Raw genomic sequence first — 25,710 nt, 5'->3', positions numbered from 1 at the left:
CAGACAACCTAAGCAGCTTTAATTACTTGTTGAAAAAAAAAAAAACGAATCTTGAAACAAAAACTGCTAGAAATATTTGTATACATTTAAAGCAAGTCAGGAGCAGTCAAAATCGATAATATACCAGCAAGACATTTCCAATGCACAAACACTGTCATGGTTCTATTGACTCCTGCGTAAAGTGCGAAAGACTGGTTGGCTGGCCCTCTTACTGAGCAGCTTCAACTCTTTCCATACAGATCATCAAAAGCAATGGGATACACCTGTTAGAATCCAAAGTTTTAATGCATTTAAAACTGAAGAAAAAGCGGCACATGGTCAATCACAAAATAACAGGCTCGCAGCTTGATCAAACTAATTATTATCACATCAAATGCAATTTCAAATGACTGAAATACAGGTACTACTCTAAGGTTGGCATAAATCCCTTCAGATGGATCAATACTATTTGTCTAGGCCACAATATTTATTCTTATTCTAGGTGCCTGTGACCGTGCCTTAGACAATTCTGCAAGTGTCTGTGGCTGACCAGCAAACTCCAATCCTACACATAACTTTTTAATTGAACATTTTCCATTTCTACATAGAGTTTCAAACATATTACAGGGCGCTATCGAAGTTTATTATGATACTCACAGATTAGAGATGAAAGCATGAACATGGGACACATCACAATAACAAATTCCTTTGGGAATAAGTATCACAGCTCTTCCCAGTTTGACTCAAATGAAGTTCATATAGAATTACGCACTCAAATAACAATGGCATACTTACTTATAATCTACTTGAAAGTGAAGGGTCTTAAATCTCTCCTAAACAAGATGGCACTTCTACAATAGCCATGAAAAAGAACAACAAAATGGTTGTCAACAAGAGGCAACCTTTTTTTCACATTATCTGGGACTGCCAACTCCTACGAAACATATGGGAAGGGGCGACATCACAATTGCAGGACGCCATGGGGAAGCACATAACTATCACACCTTCACTGGGGCTCCTCAATATCTGGGACGATATGGATCATACGGAACTAGAGCAACAGGTAGCTACGTTGGGATACACACTGGTCAAAAGTGCCATAACAATGAAATGTGGGCCAGCGGAGTGACCGTCTGTCATGCACTGGGTAGCGGAAATGGACAAATGCATGGTTGCTGAAAAAACAGTGTATAAGGCCAGGGGGTGCCCAAAAAATGAGATAAGAAATGGGGTGGGTGGAACTCGCACAGGGGAGGAATTGGATATGTCAAGGCAAACAGAACCAGAACTTCGGACATTTGCACAACCGAATGTTTTATCATGACGTTTTAATACTATGCTTTTATGAGTATTATGCATACCACTGCTTTGTGATGTTTGAAACAATTCAAAGAAAAAATAGTTTTAAAAAAACAATACAAAATAAAAACGATATTGCCATGTTACTGGATGGCCTTCCAATCTTCCCAAACATATCTAGATTGTTCCCCTACTGCTATCCACTGAAATTCAACTATTCCGGCCCACTTGAGAAAAGGAAGTGGCAATCCTGATCAGACGAGGGGTGACACTTATATTGCATAAATCAAGCAAATAGCGCTATTGTGTATGGCTAATCAAACATGATGGTATCCAGGCACTGAGAACCCAGCTGCTAAGGAGGGTTCAGTTGAACAGCCAGGTCTTGAGTCCTTGGGATGAGGTCCGGAGGTGAAGGGGCAGGTAGTTTCAGGACTTCGCAGTGAGGTAGGAGAAAGTGTACTCCACCGATGCTTCAGCGGATGTGAGGGGGTGTGAACGAGGGAGAGGAAGGCAGAATGTAGGTGTCTGGAAGGTTGGTGGAAGTTCAAGCTGTGGCTAATGCATGCTGGTCCTTGGTTGTGTAGGGCTTTGTAGGTGTGGATCAGAATCTTGAATTGACATCTTTTCTGAATGGGGAGCGAGCAGAGCTTCATGTGTGGATGATGTGCGCCTGCTTTATGACGTCGCCGATGAGTCTGGCCGCTGAATTCTATATGGTCTGAAATCTCTTCAGGAGGTGGTGGCGATTACTATGTAGGATGTGTTGCCCTATTCTAGCTGGCTGGTGCATAAGGCTTGAGTTACGGACTGTCTGGTGTTGATGGGGAGCCCTTTTAAGATCTTACGAAGCATGAGAAGAGTGAAGTAACAGGCAGAGGAGACTGCGTTGAACTGGCTTTTCATGGTGAGCTTGCTGTAAAGGATGATGCCAAGGTTTCTGGCATGGTCTGTCGGAGTGGGTGAGCGTCCTAGTTCAGAAGGCCATTGCAGGAAGCTGGCTATTAATGTAGTGTACCAATGTAGGGGTACACCATGCAAATAGTTGAGACAAACCTTATTGGTTTACAGAGCTTAAAATATTAATTCCAAGAGCTCTATTTGTGGTAGTGCGGTCAAGCAGCTGAGGCTTATCAGACAGTAATGTTAAGTTTTTGCTGAAAACACAGTCAATAAATTAGACACACACTCAAGAAGCAAATCTAAACAAATTTAGAAAAACAACAGAGTGATATATAATTTGAGACACCAAGATCATTGTAATCAGGTGTTGGAGTTATAGATTGCTGCTTATTTCGAAAAACAATGGTGTCAAATAACGTTTTTGAAGTATGAGCCTCAAACGCAGTACTGTTATCCTATGTGAGAAACAGCCACTGCATTGACATACTTGCAAACAGTTTTCAAGGTTCTTCTCCTGAACTTAAGGGGCCACGGTCCAAGAAACCATCAGCAGTTCGATTTGACCTACACTGGTGTCTACGAGTGCAGAGGTGCAGGTCACATTGATAAGTCTCTGGCATCGAGTCCATCCTCAAGCCTCTGTCACAGTTCTGTGACAGGTTCCTTAAACCAATTGTCGAAAAACAATGTCCTACCTGTGAGACATAAAAGATGTACTCTGCCTCTTGAGAGATTTAGAAACCAACAACATCGAAGATCTCTTTATCACTATGGACATAGAGGCACTGTACAGGAGTATCCCACAAAGACGCACAATGGAAGTCGTGGACTACAAGTTACTTACCTTCGGTAATGATGTATCTGGTAGAGACAATTCTAGCTGCAGATTCCTTAACGTGGAATTATCCCCAGGCGTGAGACTGGAACCGGAAACTTATAGCCCAGCACCCCTACACGCCAGAGGGATGGCATCACACGGCTCAGCCCAGGCATCGCCCGCGTACGAGATGTCAGCGAGGTCACATAAGTCCCGACCCGGTGTGCCTACCTCAGTTCTTTTTTCCTTTTCCAAAGGAGTAGACAAAATTGAAAAAGGAATGGTGACAAACACACCACAAAGAGCAGTGCCAACACCGCAGGACCCAAAGGCAGGAAAGGAAGAAAGAGGAGGCACAGTCCTGAACAGCCACCCTGCCAGAATGTTGACAGTCCCTCCCCCCAAAGATAAGGAACATAAGCAAAATGTCATACAACATGTAGCAGGGCCACGACCACAACCAAGAATACCGAAGGGGGCCCAGTTCCAAGACAAACAGGGAAAGACAACCTCCAAGGCAAACCCGGCACAAAGTGCAACAACCCCCCAAAGGGTAAAGGGCAAGGCACAACCAGGGGACCTCAACTCATAGGTCAGCAGAAGAGCCAGGACCCTTAGCAACAAAGAGGGAGGGAGGGAGGAAAGGCAAGCCTCAATCTTGAACCACCAGACCAGAGGATCACAGGAGTACCCCATGATCCATCTTCCAAGGCACCAACCGAGGAGGAAGGGACAACGACAAGACAAATCAGCCTGTCAAAAGAACAAGGAATGCACCCACAGGAGAAATAGCCCCCTCCCAGGAGGCAAGAGCAGAACACCAAGCGAAAGGTCCTTGCAGAACGGGGAGGAAGGGCGGGCCGTCAAGGAATCTGCAGCTAGAATCGCCTCTACCAGATACATCATTACCGAAGTTAAGTAACTGGTACATCTGACAGACTACTAGCTGCAGATTCCTTAACGTAGAATAGATACCCTAGCCATACCCCCGGGGAAGGAGGGTCTGCGAAAGGACCTCACCAGCCTGGACATAACAGAGGGTCCCACAGGGTACTCGTCCAACAGACTAACGAAGAGCCTCGTCCCCCCAGGCAAGATGGAACCCCCACAAGCAGAACACCACCGACCTCAAGAGGGGGGTGGCGTGCAAAGAAGAACCAAGGGCAAAGCCTGGGGAGACTGAAGCATCCCACACCCCTACAAGGCAACAAAACCTCCAGCCAATGCAAGGGCAAGGAAGAGGAAATAACAACCTAGAGGGCCCAAGGAAACTAGGGAAAAGAAGTCGAGCCCTCCACAGTCAGAAGGCAACAGACCAAACAGAATGGTGCAGACAGCAAGAAAGCAGTCGGAAGCAGGAAGAACAGCCCGGGGCACCCCCAGAAGACCGGCCAGGCAACACCAGAAGAAGAAAGGAAGCAAAGGCATCTCAATCTCCAAGATAGAGAACATGAAAGTGGAGAAGAGCCCGGACACATCTCAGCAAGGGGTCTGCGCATATGATGTAAGTGCACCTGCAACGTACATGAAGGCCAAGGAGAGCAGTAGCCCGAAGGCGACCGCAACCTCCCAGCCCAGCATAAGCTATATAACAGCTACCACTACCCCACATAGGGTACGTTAAGTCCCATGACATCCCTCTTTGGAAGAACTTCCGCAGCAGAGGACAACAGAAAAAGTCGCTGGGAGAAAACCCCTGCAGAGGGCTTATCAATCAGCCCAGGAGAAAACACAGGAGACCTAATCTCAGGCCAACCTGGAGCAGGTAATCCAGCAAAGACACAGCAAAGAAGGGCCGTCCAGCAGCCAACAGAACCACAGCTTCCACACGGAGAACGAGTGGCCATAAAACACATAAAACACACAGAACTAGAACAACAAGGGCGACTCGCCCAAAAGGACGAAGATCACCAAGAGCCAGCCAAAGAAGGAAGGAAGGAGGAGGGGGAGGAGGAGGAGGAGGAGGAGGAGGAGGCGGCTTAAGCCGCTCCAAACACCTCTGGATGGCTGAGTCCGCCGGGGTGTGGAACAAAAGGGACCCATCAAAGGGAACATGTCAATGGGAGACATGGCTTGGCAGTTCGGGCTGGATTATTCCCACATTGGTGGAGAAAGCAAATCCTCCTTTTAAATAACACAATATACAGAAAGAGATAAAATCTTTTAAATAAATAACAAAACTATACTGTTATTGTGTGAGTGTATTACAGTGTAGAGAACCTATTTTTGTGTTTAGTTGACCAAAATAATTGTTATTTGCATGTAAATTCAATTGTCCACCAAGGGAAGAAACCTTTTTTCTTCACTGTTCAAAGTACCCTATTCCCCTGGTGTGCTAAGGGGTCACTCTCAAAGCATAAAACGGCCGTACTCGAAGGCAGCCGGAGTGGGCAAGGGCCGAAAGGGAGAAAGGCGCGAAGAGTGGGGGGCTTGTGGGTCCTCCGGCGAAGGCCGCGGCAACGGCAAGGAGCCATCTTTTGATGACGCCGGGGAGAAAGCCACGACCCGGCGGCCCATCTCCGGTGAGGACGAAACCAGCAAGCGCGCAACCTCTGGAGAAGAGGGAACGTCAGAGGACGAATCCACTAGCTGACGCCTGTCCAGCGCCGTAGAATCCGCAACCTGGAGCAGGGCATCGTCGTCATCATCCAACACCACAGGAGACACAGGTAGGGCCACCACCTCTCCACCCAGTTGAACAGCCTGGGACGGAGCCGAGGTGGTCAAAGGACGGTGCCGGAACGGCGCCGACTCGACCTCCAACGAGGCAGCCGCCTGCGTGGAGGAACAAGAAGCCACCAGAGAGCGACAAGGAGTCCCCCGCCCGCCTCAGCTCATGGGGGAACGAGAGAGGGTCACCGACCCCCACGGCGACGCCAAGTCCGACTCGACCTCCGGCAAAACATCTGCATGCACGGAGAGACGAGAGGGACCAGGGGACCCACAAGGAGTCCCCCGTCAACCTCAACCCACGAGAGGACCACCGACCCCTGTGGCGCCACCAGCCCGAACACGACCTCTGACAAGGCAGCCGCCTGCGTGGCTGGACGAGAAGGCCCCGTAGAGGAGCGAGGGGTCCCCTTCCAGCCAGACCCAAAACGGTGCGAGAGGGGTCCACCGACCGCTGTGGCACCGCCAGGGCCAGCAGCTGCCGGTGCCGTAGCGGCATCACCTCGGCCTTAGACAGAACCACCTTGTCAAAGGGCCGAGAGGGGCTGGGGATGTTACCCGAGCCCTGGTGACCTCCCGCGACAGCACAGGGACTCCCGCAGGAGTTTGCGGCGAAGCAGAGGTGCAGTGGTCCGAAGGAGGGGAACCCCAAAGGGCCGCGCCACATCCTCCGAGCCTGGATCCGAACTAGACGGCGCCGAAGCCACCGGCGACGCCGCGGAGGGTTCCGCACGGCACAAGGGATCCACCGACTTCCCAGACAGTGAAGGTGGGAGAGGAGAAGCCAGCGAGGCCTGCAAAGCCACAGCATATGTCTCCATCTGGGCTCTCGACACCCCCTCACCGGGGAACAGTGGATAGGGGGAAGACACGCGGGCCGCATCACCTGCGGAGAGCCCACGCCCCCAACAGGCCGGAAACCAGCCCTCAGGGACAAGCTGCGACACTTACCCACATGCGAGTGATGCTCTTGCAGCACGGGAGAGGGATGAGGGTGACGTAGAAGATGGCCGCTCCAAGAACCATCCACAGAGGGTGAGCGAGGCGACGTAGCCGATCTGGACATGCGAGCCGATAGAAGTTTCAATCGGCGTTCCCGCTGCGACTTCGGCTTCAACCGCTGGTACGCCTCGTAATCAGTGGAGCAGTGGTCCCCCCTAAACACCACATGCAAATGAGGTGAGGATCTGTCACCGACATCAAGCGACCATAAGACTTACAAGACTTGAACACCGAAGGCATCTGCACACTGTTCGCACAACACATGAGGGAAAGGCCCACACAGGCCTGAGCATTACCCGGATCCACGTTGCACGCGGAAAAGGAAAAAAAACCTGACGTAGGCATGCCGGGGTGGGACTTATGTGACCTCACTGACCTCACGTACGCGGACAACGCCGTGGCGGAGCCGCGGGATGCCGTCCCCCCGGCATCACACGGCTTCGGTGATGCCGGGGTCCGGATCCAGTCTCACGCCTGGGGATAATTCTACGTTGAGGAATCTGCGGCTAGTAGTCTCTATCAGATACATATTTTGCTAAACACAGAATGGGATTTTCTTACACCACAACATTTCATTGTGTAATGTGCTGCGGTGGCTGTAACAGAGAACTTTTTTGAATTTAAGGAAGTGTTGTACCATCAAATCACAGGCACGTCAATGGGTAGCACTTTTGCCCTAAGCCTGGCATGCCTATACGTAGATCAGTTAGAGGAGGATCACATCTTCAATAAAAGCAATCCATTTACGGAACATCTGAGAACCTGGAAACGTTAGATTGATGACATTTTCATTGTATGGCAAGGGGATGAAGACACAGCAAAAGCTTTTGTAGAATGGGTCAAAACAAAGGACCAACATCTAAAATGTACCCACTGCATTAACAAAGACCATGCAATTTTCTAGGATCTAGACAATAGCATGACTGCAGATGGCATCAGCACAAAGGTACATAAATAAACCAACAGAAAAAAATAATCTACTGTTGTATGAAAGCTAGCACTGAAAAGCCTTGCATAACAACCTACCAGTGGGCCAATTTCTCCGGGTACTCAGAAACTGCCCAGAGACGGACAATTTCATAGAACAAGCAGAAGACTGTTACAAAAAACCTTTGGACCGGCATTACTCCAAAAAAATGATAAGGAATGCCAAGAAGAGAGCTAGAAATAACGATCATGAAGCCCTACTAGAAAACACCGAAAAAGAGCAGCTAAATTTTCTGGATTTGGTGAAGCGCAACAGCTGCCCCAGCAATGGGGTGTCCCGGCGCTAAGAAACAGGCACACAGACTGAGGATAGAGGGGGAGGGGGGAAGGGGAATCTAGGGAGCGGGGAAGAGGTGAGTCTTAATTGCTTTACGGAAGGCTGGGAGGGAATCAATGGAACGGATGCGAAGGGGGAGATCATTCCACAATTTGGGGCCAAGGACGCTAAAGGAACGGCCTCCAGTTCGGCAGAGTCGAATCCTAGGGATTGTCAGGAGGAGTTGGTTGGAAGAGCGCAAAGCACGGCCAGGAACGTAAGGTTGGGCAAGGCTACGAAGCAGAGGGGGATTTCCTTGTTTAACGATCTTAAAGATCGTGACTAAGGCCTTGAATTTAATTCGGAGTTCCACGGGCAGCCAGTGGAGCTTACGGATGGTAGCTCTGGCTGAACATCTGCGTGGGAGGCCGACCAGCATTCTGGCTGCCGCATTCTGGATACGTTGGAACCTAGTTGTTTCCGCTTTGTTGGCTCCCAAAAGGAGGACGTTAGCGTAGTCCAGGCGCGATAGGATGGTGGCCTGGACGATTAACTGGCGAGCCTTAGAGTCGAAGAGCCCAAGTATGAGCCGGAGGTTCCTTAGAAGGCCTATGCAGGTGGCTGCCACCTTTTTAGTGTGGGACTGGAAGCGGAGGTTGGCATCCACCCAGACTCCCAGATTTTTGACACAATTTTGGGGGAGTGGGGTGGCGCCTAGGGATGACGGCCACCAGTGCTTGTTCCAAAGGCTGGTGTTGCGGCCTAGGAGGAGCACCTCGGTTTTTCCGGCGTTGAGTTGGAGGTAGTTGTCCGTCATCCAGCGGGCCACAGCAGTCATACCCTCTTTAAATTTGGATGCCACGGAGGACGGGCTTTCCGAGAGGGTGACAACCAGCTGGGTGTCGTCGGCGTACGAGACCAGCGTGAGCCCCCACTCTCTAGCCACGTCCGTAAGTGGCTGGACGTATAGATTAAAGAGGGAGGGGCTCAACGCTGAACCCTGGGGGACACCTTGAGCTATGGGGTGGGGTTTAGAAAGAAATGGAGGAGCCGACACCTTGAAGGATCTATCCTTGAGAAAGGATTGGAACCACGCAAGTGCGAGGCCAGTCACACCGGCCATCTCCAGACGTTTCAGAAGGATGTCATGGGATACCGTGTCAAAGGCTGCGCTGAGATCAAGGAGAATCAGCGCAGCACTTTGACCGGAGTCTAAAATCGCCCGGAGATGCTCCGTAGTGGCCAGTAGGGGAGACTCCGTACTATGGCCTGCGCGGAAGCCGTTTTGGGAGGGGTCCAGGATTCCGTGACGTTCCCCATGTTTCGAAAGGATGCCATTAACATGGGTTTCGGCTATTTTGGAAATCCAGGGGAGAAGGGATATAGGCCGGAAATTTTCTGGTTTGGAACTGTATGTGACAATATACAAACCAGTCTCTAGTACGGTACAAAAAAATCATAAGAAAAAACAGGCACATTCTGGATGGTGCAGATAAACAATGGGAACCTCCACTTTTTGCTTTTAAAAGGACTAAGAACCTACAAGATGAGCTGGTACATGCAAAAGCCCCTTCCAAGGTGAGGGAAGACCAAGTGACCCTCTGGAACACTCCAAGACCTACAGGACAATACGCATGCAGAGGTTGTGTCGCATGTCCGTTTACTGTGCCAATGAAAAAGTGGACATAGGGACCACACGCCCTTGGAAACTGAATAATTTCACCAATTGCAATACCGAAAATGTGGTATACCTGCTCACGTGCCCCTGCGGCCTGAGGTATGAGGGCATGACCAACAGAAAGATTTAAATCCGCATCAATGAACACCGCAGTACTATACGATGTAAGAAAACAAACACCAAATTAGACATTTTTTGGATCACAATCGCACAGACACTGATCTTAAATGGGTGGTCTTAGAAGTCATGAAGAAACACAAGGCCGATCTGACCAGACCACTTGTCAGAGAGCAGAGGTGGGTGTTTTTGCATTTGTCGCCCCGAGTGGGATGGGTATGCTCAGACGTGAGTCCCATGCTCTCCATACCACTGGAGTCAAGCTATCCTGGCTGAAGACGGCTGATAGTCAGAAACCGGTCCTAGGATGCTTGATTCCGGTCCAGGAAAGACATGGCTTGGCAGTTCGGGCTGGACTGTTCCCATGAGGCACAGGGTCAAGGCTGATTTGCATATGGCCATGTCTGAACTGGGGTGGCATGGAGTGCAAACTAACGATGGATTTAGGCCCAGATCTCTGCACTGGGGTGAATGTATGAAATTGTTCTGCATTCTGTCCATCAATTGTTGTTTTTGGGTATACCGCCTTGGAACATGGAAGGAAGGACTCAATGATGAGATTCCTTGGCTACAACGTGCACAACAGTCGGCACATACACTCTCATGGTTAAAAACATTACTTAGCATGAACACTTAAAGCACAAGTTTTATGTATTCTTGTTTATTCTGGTTCCAAGGTGGTGTAATCACCCCTTATGTGTACATATTGCCTGTGTACTATTATAGTCATGTTTGAGAAAAAGAACTATGGAGCATTTCTCTTACCACCAATCAAAAAAACACAACCTATTCCACGGCTCCTTATGCATTCTTGTTTATTCTGGTTCCAAGCTGGTGTAATTCACCCCTTGTGTGTACACATTGCCTGGGTGCTATTAGTCATGTTTGAGATAGAGAACTATGGAGTATTTCCGTTACAACCTATCTAAAGGAATATGCTACTTACCAGTATGCATCTGTTCTTGGCATGTAGGGCTGCTGACATTCATATCTGTGCATAGATCGCCGCCTAGTGTTGGGTCCGGATGATTGCACATTGTTGTCCTGGAAGAGTCTTCGAAGTATCACGAGATAGGTGGCTCCTCCCCTGGACTACAGTGCGCATGGGCATCCTCTCCATCCTCAGATTGTTTTTCGCCATTGTGGCAGAGATGGAGTGTAATACAGTAAGTGATGACCATGCCTGAGAATGATTCTGAGTGCTACAGCTGCGACAGGCACCGGGGAGGAGGGTGGGCGATATGAATATCAGCAGCCCTACATGCCAAGAACAGATGCATACTGGTAAGTAGCAAATTCCGTTCGAGGCATGTGGGCTGCTGAATTCATATCTGTGCATAGATTAAATAGCAGTTACCTCCTTATCGGCGGTTGCCTGTGCCAGCTGCAGCAGTCTGAAAGAGTTCTGAGAACAGCCTGTCCTACAGCCGCTTGCTGTTTGGAGTGTACATATACGCAGTAGTGTTTGGTAAATGTATGCATGGTGGTCCATGTGGCTGTTCTACATATATCCTCTAGAGGAATGTTACCCAGTAAAGCTATGGATGCCCCTAGCTTGCGCGTGGAATGCGCTCTTGGGGGAACTGTTAAAGTGCATTTAGCTTTGTGATAGCAGATTTGAATGCAGTTAACTATCCACCTGGCTATACGGGATTTGGAAATAGGGTTGCCTTTATGTTGTGGAGAGAAGGCAACAAACAGTTGTTTCGTTTTGCGAAAGTCCTTTGTCCTGTCGATGTAATGCAGGAGAGCTCGTTTGACATCTAAGGTGTGCAGTGCCCGGTCTGCCACTGAGTCAGGGTTTGGAAAGAAAACTGGCAGTTCAATATTTTGATTAATGTGGAACTGCGAGATTACCTTTGGCATGAACTTGGGGTTGGTGCGCAGCACCACCGTATTAGCATGAATTTGTAGGTATGGCTCTTGAATTGTGAGGGCTTGAAGCTCGCTGACTCTTCGCAGCGATGTGATGGCTATTAGAAAGGCCACTTTCCAAGTGAGAAACTGTATCTCACAAGAACGGAGAGGCTCAAAGGGGGGTCCCATGAGCCTGGTGAGAACGATATTTAGATTCCAGACAGGCGAAGGAGGGTGTCTGGGAGGGATCACTCTTTTAAGGCCCTCCAAAAAGGCTTTGATGGCAGGCACTCTGAAAAGTGAAAGGTGCTGTCTGTTCTGAAGATAAGCGGCTATAGCAGCCAGATGTATCCTGATGGAACTATAGGCTAGGTTGCATTGGTGCAGATGCAGTAGGTAACATATGATGTTCTGCGTGGCTGCATCTAGCGGATTAATGTCATTGTTGGAACAGTAAATGACAAATCGTTTCCATTTGGCTGCATAGCACGCCCTGGTCGTAGGCCGCCTTGCCTCCTTGATGATGTTCATACACTCAGGGGGCAAGTTGAGGTAGCCAAACTATGACCTCAGGAGCCAAATCGCTAGGCTCAACTGTTGAGGATCTGGGTGCTGAATGTCTCCATGGCTCTGAGTGAGGAGGCTGGGAGTGAGGCGCAGCCGCTGGTGAGGCACCACTGAAAATTCCAGGAATGTGGTGTACCAAGCCTGCCGTGCCCACGTTGGAGCAACCAGGATGAGCGTCATGGAGTGCTGCAGCAGTTTGCGCGCCAACAGCGGTATGAGTGGGGCTGGAGAAAAAGCGTACGCAAATCTGCCTGACCAGTTCATCCATATCGCATTGCCCTGAGACTGCGGGTGTGGGAACCTGGCGGCGAAGCTTTGGCATTTTGCGTTCTCTTTTGTGGCGAAGAGGTCGATCTCTGGATGACCCCACTGCTGGAAGTATGGCTGGAGTACCGAGGGGTGGATTTCCCACTTGTGCATCTGATGTCTGTGCCTGCTGAGCAGGTCCGCCATCTGGTTGTCTACTCCCGGGAGATGCTCCGCCATGAGGAAGATGTTCCTCTGAATGGCCCACTTCCATATGCTCTGGGCTAGGTGAGATAGCTGCGGGGAGTGTGTGCCTCCCTGTTTCTGGATGTAATACATGGCAGTCATGTCCGTCTGGATCAACACGACCTTGTTGCACAGGTGCAACTTGAACGCTTTCAGTGCCATGAAGATTGCCATCAGCACTAACAGGTTGATATGCATCTTCTTCTGTTGTGTTGTCCATAGTCCCTGCACCGTGTAATGGAGGACATGCGCTCCCCAACCATGGAGAGATGCGTCCGTTGTTAGCACTATCTGTGGGACAGGCTCTTGGAACGGTCATCCCCAGCAAAGGTTTTGTGGATTCCACCAATGCAGAGAGTTGTATGCACGACCGGTCACCAACACTAGGTCTTTTAGATGCCCATGAGCCTGGTTCCACTGTTGTGCCAGAAAAGGGGGTGGTGATGAACAGAGTGTCTGAATTAAGCAGACCACTCTTACCCAGTCCAAAGATCAGGGCTTGATCCATCACCGTTATTTATCTCACTGCACCATCCCAGCTCAGAACCTGGCTATATGCATATCAGTCTGTCCCTGGCCCAGTGCATCACGGGAACAGGGCAGACTAAACTACCAAGCCAATTCTTCATCAGACACTCTGTTCATCACCACCCCCTTTTCTGAATCATTTTTGTCCACCATAAGCGTGGAAGGGTATACTCAGATGTGAGTCCCTAGCTCATTGCACCATCAGGATTCAAGCAAGCCGGGCCGAAGACGGCTGAAATGCCAGAAACCGGTCCCCGGTAGCTTGTTTCCTTCCCAGTATAAGAATTGGCTTGGTAGTTTGGTCTGCCCTGTTCCCATGATGCACTGGGCCAGGGTCAGACTAATTTGCATATAGCCAAGTTCTGAGCTGGGATGGTGCAGTGAGCTAAAAAACGGTGATGGATCAAGCCCTGATCTTTGGACAGGGTAAGAGTGGTCTGCTTAATTCAGACACTCTGTTCATCACCACCCCCTTTTCTGAATCATTTTTGTCCACCATAAGTGTGGAAGGGTATACTCAGATGTGAGTCCCTAGCTCATTGCACCATCAGGATTCAAGCAAGCCGGGCCGAAGACGGCTGAAATGCCAGAAACCGGTCCCCGGTAGCTTGTTTCCTTCCCAGTATAAGAATTGGCTTGGTAGTTTGGTCTGCCCTGTTCCCATGATGCACTGGGCCAGGGTCAGACTAATTTGCATATAGCCAAGTTCTGAGCTGGGATGGTGCAGAGAGCTAAAAAAACGGTGATGGATCAAGCCCTGATCTTTGGACTGGGTAAGAGTGGTCTGCTTAATTCAGACACTCTGTTCATCACCACCCCCTTTTCTGAATCATTTTTGTCCATCATAAGCGTGGAAGGGTATACTCAGATGTGAGTCCCTAGCTCATTGCACCATCAGGATTCAAGCAAGCCAGGCCGAAGACGGCTGAAATGCCAGAAACCGGTCCCCGGTAGCTTGTTTCCTTCCCAGTATAAGAACTGGCTTGGTAGTTTGGTCTGCCCTGTTCCCATGATGCACTGGGCCAGGGTCAGACTAATTTGCATATAGCCAAGTTCTGAGCTGGGATGGTGCAGTTAGCTAAAAAACGGTGATGGATCATGCCCTGATCTTTGGACTGGGTAAGAGTGGTCTGCTTAATTCAGACACTCTGTTCATCACCACCCCCTTTTCTGAACCACTGTTGTGCCAAGCATTCTTGAATGTGCAGTCTCGCGTGCGGGACTATGAATATGCAGGATGCCATCGTACCGATCAGCTGTGAGGAAATATAAATTTTATGGTCAAGATGTGTTCCCTAGCGCGTACCCCACCGTCTCCATGTACGAATTAAAGTGCATGTAACTTCCCTCCTGTACCAGCTATGAAGACGCAAATACATTTGCGTCCAACGTCAACATGTCCTCTTTCAGACCCATCCTGAATGGGTTGAATGGTCCGTTCCTAAGTATGCTATGCCAACGTCTTTTTGTAGTGTACTTCTACGTTTTTCAGCTCTAGCTGAGTAGGCCCTGAATTTCTGCCACCGAGCCTCTTTCCTGGCTTCTGACTCCAAGGGCCTCTGCCCAGGCTGCCTCTGTACCCGTGAACTCTGACTTACTTTCAGCGCGGCCCCTCGCGCTCAGCTCAGCCTGCTGCCTGCCAAGATTGACTATAACCTTCGAGTTATCTGTTCCGCTCCCCGAAAATACATTCCTGCCTGCTAGCTTCAGTAAACATCTTCCTCAGCTGCAGAGCCAAAGGGTCGGCCTGTCTCTGTGCAAATAATTCAAGTAATTCATAGCCCTTGTTGCCATGCCCCCACACTTCTCATACAGACACTCAGGCGCTTATACACGCACTCACAGCAAGTATAGAATAGCTTCTGCCCTAGAGACCTTTCCGCCCAGATAACTTAGTTCCTAAAAACACCAGATATCAGATATGATAGAAGCACAAGTTGATCTGACATGCCAGACTTCTGTCTCTTTCCGTCAGTGTAAATGTCAAGTCCCCTGCACCCTCAAGCTTCACGTCAATCACACGTCATGCAGCTGCGCGCGCATCCAAGCTTCTGATTTCTGCTGACATTGCAACATTTCTGTTAGTGCCACCCCTTTTGTGACACCTACCTGTGACGTTTCTAGCACACACCTCTAGTTCACGCCTTCTGATTACGTACTTGTAACACGTGTATACTGTTATCTTGTCTTCTCCCAGCTGTTACGCCCATTATAACGGTTTCCTATGACATGAATTAAGTATATAAGCTATGTAATGTAATAAAAGAGCGCTCTATCCCTTCTGACACCCCTGTGGTGGTCAGAACATGATATCCTGGTCTAGACCATTCCTTTTTGAGGAATAAAACCCCTAAGAACTCTAACACCACGGACTCTGTTTTCTTTCTTTCCGATTGAGTTATTATTGATTAAGTACTTACCTGCATAGAAATTAAGAGAGTAAATTAATTATTTACGTCAGCTGCATGAACACCTGCGCTGGGAGTGATTGTTGAGGCCTGAACCTCCGAATGAGGAGCTGCATGCTGTCGACCCTGGCAGAGTTTGGCTGCGCTGTCGCCGTCAGAGTGTTCAAGGTTGCCCCTAGGTACTGTCGCACATGGGCTGGCTGCAGGTGTGACTTTGTGTAGTTGAGTGAGAACCCCAGACTGTGAAGGAGGTGAATCGTGCGCGACATGTGGCTGGCACACTGCTGGGCTGACTTGGCCTGAACGAGCCAGTCGTCCAGGTAGGGATAGACGTGGATATGTTGTCTGCGAAGGTGCGCAGCCACGGTAGCTAAGCACTTGGTGAACACTCTGGGGGCAGTGGTGACCCCAAAAGGCGGAACCTTGAATTGGTAATGCTGATTGTTGATGGTGAACCTGAGATATTTCTTGTGACTTGGGTGAATGGGAATGTGGAAATATGCATCCTTGAGGTCCAGGGTCGCTAGGAAGTCGCCCTGACTGAGCAACGGCAGGACCTGCTGTAAGGTTAACATATGAAAGTGTTCTGAAAGGATGTATTGGTTGAGGGGTCTGAGGTCTAGAATGGGCCGCAGGGATCCGTCCTTTTTTGGGATCAAGAAGTACAGAGAGTACACCCCTGTACCTCGCTCTTCTGCAGGCACGAGTTTTATTGCCCCTTTTTGCAGCATGGAGAGTACTTCTTGCTGCAATAAGTGCGTGTGCTCTGCGGACATTGCCTTGGGGGTATGTTGGGGGGGTGGAGGTTAGTTCTAGACAATAGCCATAACGGATAAGCTGTCTCACCCACCTGTCCTTGGTAATGCTTTCCCAGACTGGCAGGAACTGCTGGAGTCTTCCCCCAACAGGTGTTAGATGGTCGGGGGCAGTGACAGGGCGTCACTGTTTGTTGGGGGCGGAGGATCTGGCGTGGTTATTGCCACGTCCTCTGCCTTTGGCGCTGTTCCCACGGCATCCACCCCTGGTATTCTTTGTGTAGGTGGATTGTGTACTGCGCCTGCTGCAAAGCCTGTCCTCTCGAGGCTCCCCTATTACCGGAGCGACAAAAGAACTGCCCCGAAACTGCTGAGATTGCAGAGCCCCCATGGATTTGGCTGTCTCAGTGTCCTTCTTTATTTTCTAGAGTGTTGTGTCTACCTCGGGACCAAAAAGGAAGTCCGGGTTAACCGGCTGATTGAGCAAAGTAGTTTGAATCTCGGGCTTGAAACCACAGATGCGGAGCCATGCGTGACGTCTCAGCATCACACTAGTGTTTATGGCCCTAGCTGCTGTGTCTGCTGCGTCCAGTGCGCACTTGATGGACGCATTAGAAATCAGTTCTCCTTCTTGAATAATCATCTCTGCTCCCTCCTTGTACATATCAGGCAGGTGTTGCAACAACTGTTCTAGGGTGTCGTAGTGTGCCCTGTCATATCTAGCCAACAGGGCCTGTGTATTGGAAATCCTCCAAATATTTGCAGCCTGCGCTGCCACTCGTTTCCCTGACGCCTCTAGAATCTTCGATTCTTTGTCCGGAGGCGGAGCGTCACCACTGGTTTGTGAATTTGCCCTCTTGCGGGCATTGGCCACTACAAGTGAGTCCAAGGGGAGCTGTCCTTTGATGTAGGTGGGGTCCACTGGAGCAGGCCTGTACTTTTTCTCAATACGTGGGTTAATAACCCTAGCTTTTGTGGGATCCTTGAAGATGTCCGTAGCATGCTTGAGGACCCCTTTAAGCATAGGCAAAGTCTTAGTGGAACGTTCAGAGGTGGAGAAAGTGTCAAACAAGAAATCTTCGTCCACTGTGTAGGAGAGTAGGGTCTGCAATCCTATGATCACCCAGATTGTTTGCTTTTGTTTCACTGGTTTACGACTTTCTCTGGCTGTGGGCCTGCTAATCAGACCCACAGCCTAGCTGTTCTCTCACTAAATTGACATGTGTACCTTAGGTGCATTATCCAATTGGGACTGGGCCACCTTATCAGACCCTGTAACTCAGGGCATAGGTGTACCCAGGGCCTACCAGGGGCTGAAGCATGTATTATGCCACCCCTGGATGGCTATCTAAATCTGACACAACTGGCTGCCCGAAAGCTGGGGCAAGGTGGTGTAATCACCCTTTGCTGTGGATATAGTATACCAATATCTAACCCTAAAAATGGACACACAGATTCCTATCAGTCACTCCTATGGCAGGCCTTGACAATCCTGAAGGCAGAGTGCTTGGAATCGTGTGAAATGGTGCTCTGGCATGAGCTGAGCCCGTTTGCAGCTTGCGGAACCAAGTCCTAATACCTGTTCCATGATATCGCATACCATATACTCTTAAGTGCATTATAATCCTCGCGGTTAAATGCTATCTCTGGTATTGCTTTATCAAATCATGTCGAGTAAGGTGTCATACGAATTGGAATACTAACCCCTCGCCAATTCTGGCGACGGGGTTAGCATTCCACCCTTCTAGAGGGGCACGACATGTATGTAACTGTGAACCCCGGTTAAAGTTAAACGAAGCCTCAGCTCCACAAAATGGATGCTGCCACCACAGACACGAGTCTGACCTCCTGCTGCTGGGAGTCCTTCCAGCGAGGAGAGCTTGGACAAAGGGTTTCCTGTCAGGGGCGGTGCTAGCACCATCCCAGACAGGGTTTTGTGTATCCTAGGTAGGCAGAGCTTTACAGGAAGGTGACTGCAGAGTGGCACCCCGGTGCTCACTACGCATCTGCCGGCTAGAACCAGTTCCAGGGGCACACCAGCCCCTGGCCTGGGGAAAGTCCGGCATGGGAGAGGGGTGTAACCACCCCCCTTCCTGGTCCCACCCCTAGGGCAGGACCTAGTCGCGTACCCACCCCTTTCTTTAGGATAAAGGCAGGAGCGGGGACCCTTCCAAATTAGATCATCTTTGAATCCTGAAACTACTTTCTACGAAAGGAACTCAAGACTTCTTCTCAAGATTTCTCCCTTGTGACTAAGGAGTAGTCACCCTGCATCCGCAGGTACCATCTAAGAACTCTGCGGTTTGCTGCACGTCCTTCCTCAGGAATCCGACCGACCAGCTCGACGAGGCCCGGCTTCCCTGGCACCTCTGACCTCTACCTACCTCTACAGCCAAGCTGAGAACCGTAGGTGCGACGAGACCTCGAGGGACCGGCCATCATCAGAACTGCACGACTTCTATCCAGCACGACCGCCGAGGGATCGTCTGGTGAGTGCTTTGGGGTCTGAGAAGCCCCGACCCTGAGCAGCTCCAGCACCGAAGTCCAGCCTCCCAGCAGCTCCACGATCTGCGTGGGGCCCTTCTGCTTTTTGCTGCTCACCGCGTTGTTTGGCTACTAGTCCGCTGGCTTGTGGCCTTCTGAACGACGCACGACGACATCACTGCTGCTGGTCTGGTTGCTCCAGACTGGCCCTTGCTCCCTTCCAAAAGAGGAGCACCCCGGACCCTCCTGGTCCACTCCAGACGCCATTTTAGGTCCACCGCGTGGGCTTGAATTTGCCAAGACTTGTTGCCCCAATCCTGGGTCCAGCGACGTCGACAGCATCATCCATCGTGGGACAGCTCGCTCCTCCATCCTGTTCGCCGACAACGCCTCCTGGTCCGTGAGATCTGCAGAGCACAGCGTCGCCCACTCACCTAGTCGAGGTGACTACCATCCAGTGCCCTCCTGGTGCCACCTGACTACTGGCTAGTAGTCACGAACTTGGTCCCCTCTGCTTTCAGGTGTCATCCATCTTCGATCCAGGCTTGGATCAACTCGAACTATCTTCACTGGTCGCCTGCCAGCAACTTCTTTCTTCAGGCTCCTGGTTCGTCTACGAGGATTCCCGACGTCTTTTGAGACATATGCAGCTGCAGCCCCTGGGCTAGGTAAACTCGGCATTTCGGTGCCCCAGCATAGCCTCACTATCCAAGGGTCAGGATCCACTGTCGTTTTCGATCTACCTTATCGGGTTCGCCCGAGAACACTAACTTTGTCTTTACTCGCTCCCATAGACTTTGTCCCGCATCCCGCGTGAGAGTGCACACTCTGCACCCAAGTCCCCTAGGTCTCCTACTAGTAATCTGAAGGTTCAGTAACATAGTCTTAGCGATTCCAAAGTCTATTAGTACAGTACTTACCTGCTAGTAATTTCGCATTCCACTTCCATAGTATATGGTTTTCCGTGCCCCTCGGGCATTTGTGTAAATTGTGCAACTTGAAGTATTTTTATAAGAGTTTTGTTGTGTGCTTAGTACCCTGTCCTCATAAAGAGTACAGGGCTGTTGTGATTCTAATAAATACACTGTTTATTTTCATAACACTTGTGTGGTGTCCTTTCACTTGGTGTTCAAGGGGTATGTGTGATGGTATACCAGCTGGCTTAACACGCCCTCTAGAGTTTAGCCCGAAGACTGCTCGTATTCACGCTACTAGGATAGCTGGTCTAAGGTTGACTTACAACCAATCACCATAAGGGTCGTTTGGACTGATGCATAGTGATCACTAGAATAGTGAGCACTGCATATCAGGCCAACTTCTCACACACTGGCTCCGCATGCATCTCTACGTCATGGTTGAGTGCTGCCCTTTCAATCAAAGCGTTAAACGCCGCAGTGTCCTCTGTTGGCGATGTTTTGACGTTATAGGACTGAGCGTCCGGAGCAGCATGTGGATCATCAGGGTCCACAGATTGATCTATAGCCTCAGACCACTGTTGTGGTTCATCCTGATCAGTGTCAGCGTTATAAGCATAGGCCGCTTGACCATAGTCGTCCCCCATGTCCTCCTCACTCCGTGCTGGAGAACATGCCATTTGCTGTAAATAGTCCTGAACGGGCTCGCAGAGAACTGGTGAGGTGGCCGAGTCCTTTTTTCGTTTGAGAGGAATTTTGTAACTCTCCAAGGGACGTTCAGGCGCGATCTTCTGCTTGTGGATAGTGAGCCTGCCTGATTCCGCGTCGATAAAGAATTTCGACTGGTTGTCGTACGAGGGTTTGTGGAAAACCACCCCTTCTGTGGCAGGCTTTAATGGTGTTGACGACGTCCTGGAAGGTTCGGCGCCTTTATGGAGGTTGAGCTGCTTTGCTCGAGCCGTTGGCGGAAGACCAAACTTAATCGGGGTCTGTCCGACGGTCTTGGAGCTTGATGTGGTAGTCGATTCAGGCTGCTTTAGCACTGGAGGAGGACGCTTGCTTGATGGCGTCGACCCGAGCTCCCGGCGTGGAGCATCCCCAGCCTTGGGCGTCGACGAGACCTGCTGCTTTGGGTCGGCTTTGGCCTTTGGTGCTTGCTGAGCAGTGGCTTGAGTCCCGAGATTTTCGGCTCGACAGCCTTCTTCTCCTGGAGGCCTTTGGCCTTGTTACCATGTTTGTGCGTTGACGCCGACGTCGATGCCGACGGCGTCGAGGTGACGTGTTTGCTGGTCGAGCTCTGCTTCGACGCTCCAGTCTTCGAGGAGACAGGCACTATCGGCGCCGAAGGGTCGTCGATAGTCTTTGACGTCGACGTCGAACCGACCACCATCTTAAGTAGTTTCGGTTTCAATTTCTGCTCTGATGGTTTCGGTTTCGACTTTGATGAATCGACCGATGGCTCCTTCGATGTGTTCTTAGCCTGGCTTGGACGCGGGGCTATAGAACGAGTAGAAAGATCTTGGCTAAGGCCTTTCGGCGATGCCTCGACCTGAGCCGAAGGGAACGTAATGTCAGTTATAGGCCCCGCTACTGCGGTTGGGCCTGGCTCATCACTGGAGTCGTCATCGACGGCTCCGATGGCCCCTTCGTTGTCCCCTACCTCGAAGATGTCTTCTTCGTGGACGAATTCTTCAGTCTGCTCGTCCATCTCGAAGTGGGAGTCATGCTCCGATGTCGGTTCCGACCGGTCTTCGGGAACCTCTTCATCTTCTACTTTGTCATACTCGACGCCTTCTTCGTCACCGGCCTCGAAAATGTTGAGTGGCTCGGGTGCCGACTGTTGCACCTACTGCCTCGCAGCGCGCCGAAGTTTAAGCGTCTTCTTGGAGCGGAACTTCGAGCAGGCCATACAGCTGGCCTCGTCGTGCTCGGGGGACAAACATTTATTGCACACTGGGTGCACATCTATGTGGGGGTATTTGGAATTACAGACGGGGCATCGTTTAAAGGGGCTCCGTTCCATCGTCGTCGTAGTCTGGGCCTTTGGTGTCGAAGGCGAGAATCAGCTTCCGACGTCCGGTTCGAAGAACTGGAAAGAAAACAGGCACCGAACGAGACAATACCGACGCTTCGAAGGCCTTTTGTCCTTAGGAAAGAGTCAATACAAAGTTTCCGAATTAGAGTCGAGAAAGTACATCCGAACCCAATGGCGGAAAAAACCAATCTGAGGATGGAGAGGATGCCCATGCGCACTGTAGTCCAGGGGAGGAGCCACCTATCTCGTGATACTTCGAAGACTCTTCCAGGACAACAATGTGCAATCATCCGGACCCAACACTAGGCGGCGATCTATGCACAGATATGAATTCAGCAGCCCACATGCCTCGAACACACAATTTATTCCACAACTTCATCTCTGTTCAAAGGGGATGTAATTATCCTGTGATGACTCAATGTGGGGTACTAATGGCCCTCTCTTGCTCCGAGGTGATTAACAAACAACGCTTAAGCATACACTAGAGGTTAATTCCACCTTTCATCTAGCTAACAAGCTTACAGAAGTCCCATAGGATTTGCTCCTAAAACATGAAGGCATGCCGTATTGCTATTCCGACTGGTTTTATGTAGAGAACAGGATTATATTTCACCTAGCATCTCCGCAAGCTCACACTGTATACTTGTCGGGCGCATGTGCGACGCTCAGACATTCCGTGGGCGCACGTGCGGCACTCACACTCCGCTGCTTGCAAGGAGAGGCTCATGGGGCCACAGCCTGCCCCTCCAGCACAGTATATAGGAGACGGACACCTGGCAATCCCGGGGTGGACAACAGATGTCCTTATTAGGCTTCCTTTACCCGTCTTTCTCTCTCCAGGCAGGCCAGGTGGTGCGTTTGGTTTTCACAAAGCGCTGCCTTGTGACACCCGATGTATAAAAACTGCATCCAATTAAGCCTAATTACACCGCCAATTGACACCAATTACCTAGCACCAGCACTATAAATAGCCAGCACTATAAATAGCCAGCACTTGCTCCTTTTATTTATCGGCGAGGAGTGGAGGAGTACACATGTAGGCGCAGACGTTTAGGACGCACCACAGATTAGTAAGACTATGAATGTGTGGATGAATGCGTTCCAGTTTGTTTTCAACTCTCATCATATCTTTACACTCTGATAACCATAGAACCTCATGGTTGTACCTGCATGTATCTACTCATGTTCTCAACTACTTGGTGTTGTATTTTTTCTGTCTCCAGATTATGTAGTGTTTGCCCACAGGGGTCTTCTGTCCTCATCCTCCAATGGGGCAACTGATCCCATATCTAGGTTAAGCATTGTGGAGTTACAATCTCCATAAACCAATAAGTGCACAGATGACTGACACGATTGCTGCACTTATAGCCACTCACAATATTCGTCCGTGCATGTGGCTGATTGCAAGGTTTTCCTACATTGCGAACCCGGTGCCATTTTGTAGTGTAAGTTTTCATTTCTTGTTTTATCTTTCAGGCTGAATGATGAATGCCACGGACCCTACTAGGCAAACTGGCAGAAACCTGTCGACCACACGGACTAGGGGGGACAATAGAATTCCCAACGTACGAGTTACTTACCTTCCGTAACTATGTATCTGGTAGGGACGATCCTAGCCGCAGATTCTGTCACGTAGAATTATCCCCAAGCGTGAGACTGGATCCGGAAACTTTTTGCCACAGCATCCAGGCGTGCCGGGGGCGGGGCGACATCACGCGACACTGCCCAGACTTCAGCGAGGTCACATAAGCCCTGCCCCGGTGCGCCCACGTCAGTTTTCTTCGGAGAACTTTTCTGCACCACAACACGGAACCACCAATAAACAAGCATTTGCAATGCAATAGGACTCGCATTTGCAAGAGTTTGAGCTATTGGCATTGTAAATGACAATGCCTTTTATATATGCATTTTGAAAAGCTGCTTTTTTTGGCACCTGCTGGTCATTAAAACTTTTTTTTTTTTTAATACAGCACATCTGCTCGCCAAGTTCAACAGCTTTGCTAATGCAGTCTTTACTCAAATGTTTAACAACTGAGAAAACTGTCCTACTGGCACCAGTGCAGCTTATTAACAAAAGTGGCATCATTTTTCTGCTAAAATATCAGCAATGCGCTGGGTAGGCATGGAGAGGAAACAATGCGATTTATTTCTCCGGGGCCATAACACCGGTAAAGGATGAGCCCCTCAGATTCTGTGCATTTATACTTTTTTTGCAGTTTTATACAGCACTATCCTTTTTCATATTTCCCTATACTATTTCTTCACTAATCCGTTTTGGGTTCTGATGAAGCGTGTGACTCACTGAAAAGCACTTTGACGCCTCATCACGGGTAGTAAGCGCTCTATAAATTCAATTACAATAGCACAAACTCGACCTGAAGGTATTGGAGCACTTAACATGAGCACAAGTTGCATTATATAAGGATATATTCATATTTTTAAGGCACTGGAAGAGTAAGTGATTTGCCCAGAATCACAAGAAGTGTTGAATGGGTGCCGAGCCTCGAATCGAGTTTCCCACTTTCATGGTAGGCAGCTCTGGCCACATCCCTACATCCTCTCCCCATTCACAGACTGTTAAGCAGGACACAGTGTGCTCTCGGTGTCCATAAGCAAAACCTTTGTTTGGGCTTCATGGCCCCTTTAAACCCACATCCCAGCACCTGAGGTTCTTACAAAGCGAGCTGCAAGAGAGATTAAGGCTCGGTTCAGCTCTTCCTGGTAGGTAACCAGGCCTTCCACCCATACTGCCAGCACAAGAACGGAGATCAGATAACATTGGAATTAAACAGAGCAGAGGGAAGGCGAGTAAGGGATCCCGGTGACACAGGACAAGACAATGCTGGGGGAGAGAAGGAATGTGACGTTTGTAAAACAAGTTGTACAATACACATGTCATCACATCAGACACTCACGTATTAAGTCGACACTGCACAAAAACACTAACCGTACCATAACTTGTTTACACCCAAACAATACCTGTTCCTAACGTGTTAAGATACCGATAGAGAATGAAAAAAAACTAGATAACACCAAACAAAAATCACACGTTTGTGTTCACTAGCCTGAAGCACAAGAAGGTAACACACAAAAGCCGTAGCGAACACTTGTAAGCATACACATCACATTTACAGGAGAAAGAGAGCAACGTTCGAGTGGTTTTTTTTAGGTCAAGGAGTGATTAGATGATTCCGTCCTGTGTTCAGCTGGCATTCTGGGACTTATAGTCCTCATTGTAAAATCGGATTAACTGGGCAATAAACCCCAGTATGCAAAGCAAAAATATGGGACCTAATTAACCTTTCAAGTATGAACACAGGAAACATCAGAACTCGGCTGGATCAAAAAACATAACACACATCACAGACATATCACAGACATATCACACGCACTTTGCGAGTGGTGCTTTCTGCCAGCAACAACTCCAATGCCTCATTTTCATCCGCTCAGAAATCAGGATGTGCAACGAATGGCCCAGCTATTTGCCAGTAGAGTACCTAGTCCCACAAACATGGATTTACTTGCTAGAACCAAAGAAATTCAAGGACTGATGGCAGGGTACAAAGTTTTGACTGCGCCAGTGGAAAAACAGTAATATCCATCAAAACTGCACAAAAAAGGTGTCTCAGAAAACGAGAGGGAACCAGGAGAATGACTGCGCTACTCTCACGTCCTGCCCTGCACGAGAATGCCGCCCACAAACTCCACGGCGAACCACTGGGAGACAGACTGAGCGCGTGCACAACTGGAGCTTCCAGAACGGTGAGCAAGGGAAAGTGAAAGCGCACGTTGTGCTGAATGCGCGAGCCATATGTGTGCCGTCTGTATGGGCAAGTGCACATCTGAACGTGAGCGTGCACATCTGCTGAAGACCAGTGAATAGCAGGGACGCCCATGCCTAATGGGACAGTCGTGCTGCGTTGGAGGAGCTGGAGTACCGCGCCGCAGCACTGGGTGATTTT

General features: G+C 49.7%; 1 protein-coding gene across 2 annotated transcripts in view; it reads right to left on the bottom strand.

The window, feature by feature from the left end:
* The window catches only part of PDS5A (PDS5 cohesin associated factor A), a 1,517,933-nt gene that overhangs the window by 1,095,781 nt on the left and 396,442 nt on the right, over nucleotides 1–25,710 (bottom strand). The window lies entirely within an intron of this gene.

The sequence above is a fragment of the Lissotriton vulgaris genome, chromosome 3_2 (genome assembly GCF_964263255.1).
Source record: "Lissotriton vulgaris chromosome 3_2, aLisVul1.2, whole genome shotgun sequence".
Taxonomy (NCBI): Eukaryota; Metazoa; Chordata; class Amphibia; order Caudata; family Salamandridae; genus Lissotriton; species Lissotriton vulgaris.
Note: the sequence above shows the minus strand (reverse complement) of the source record. Positions and strands in the feature narration are given on the sequence as shown.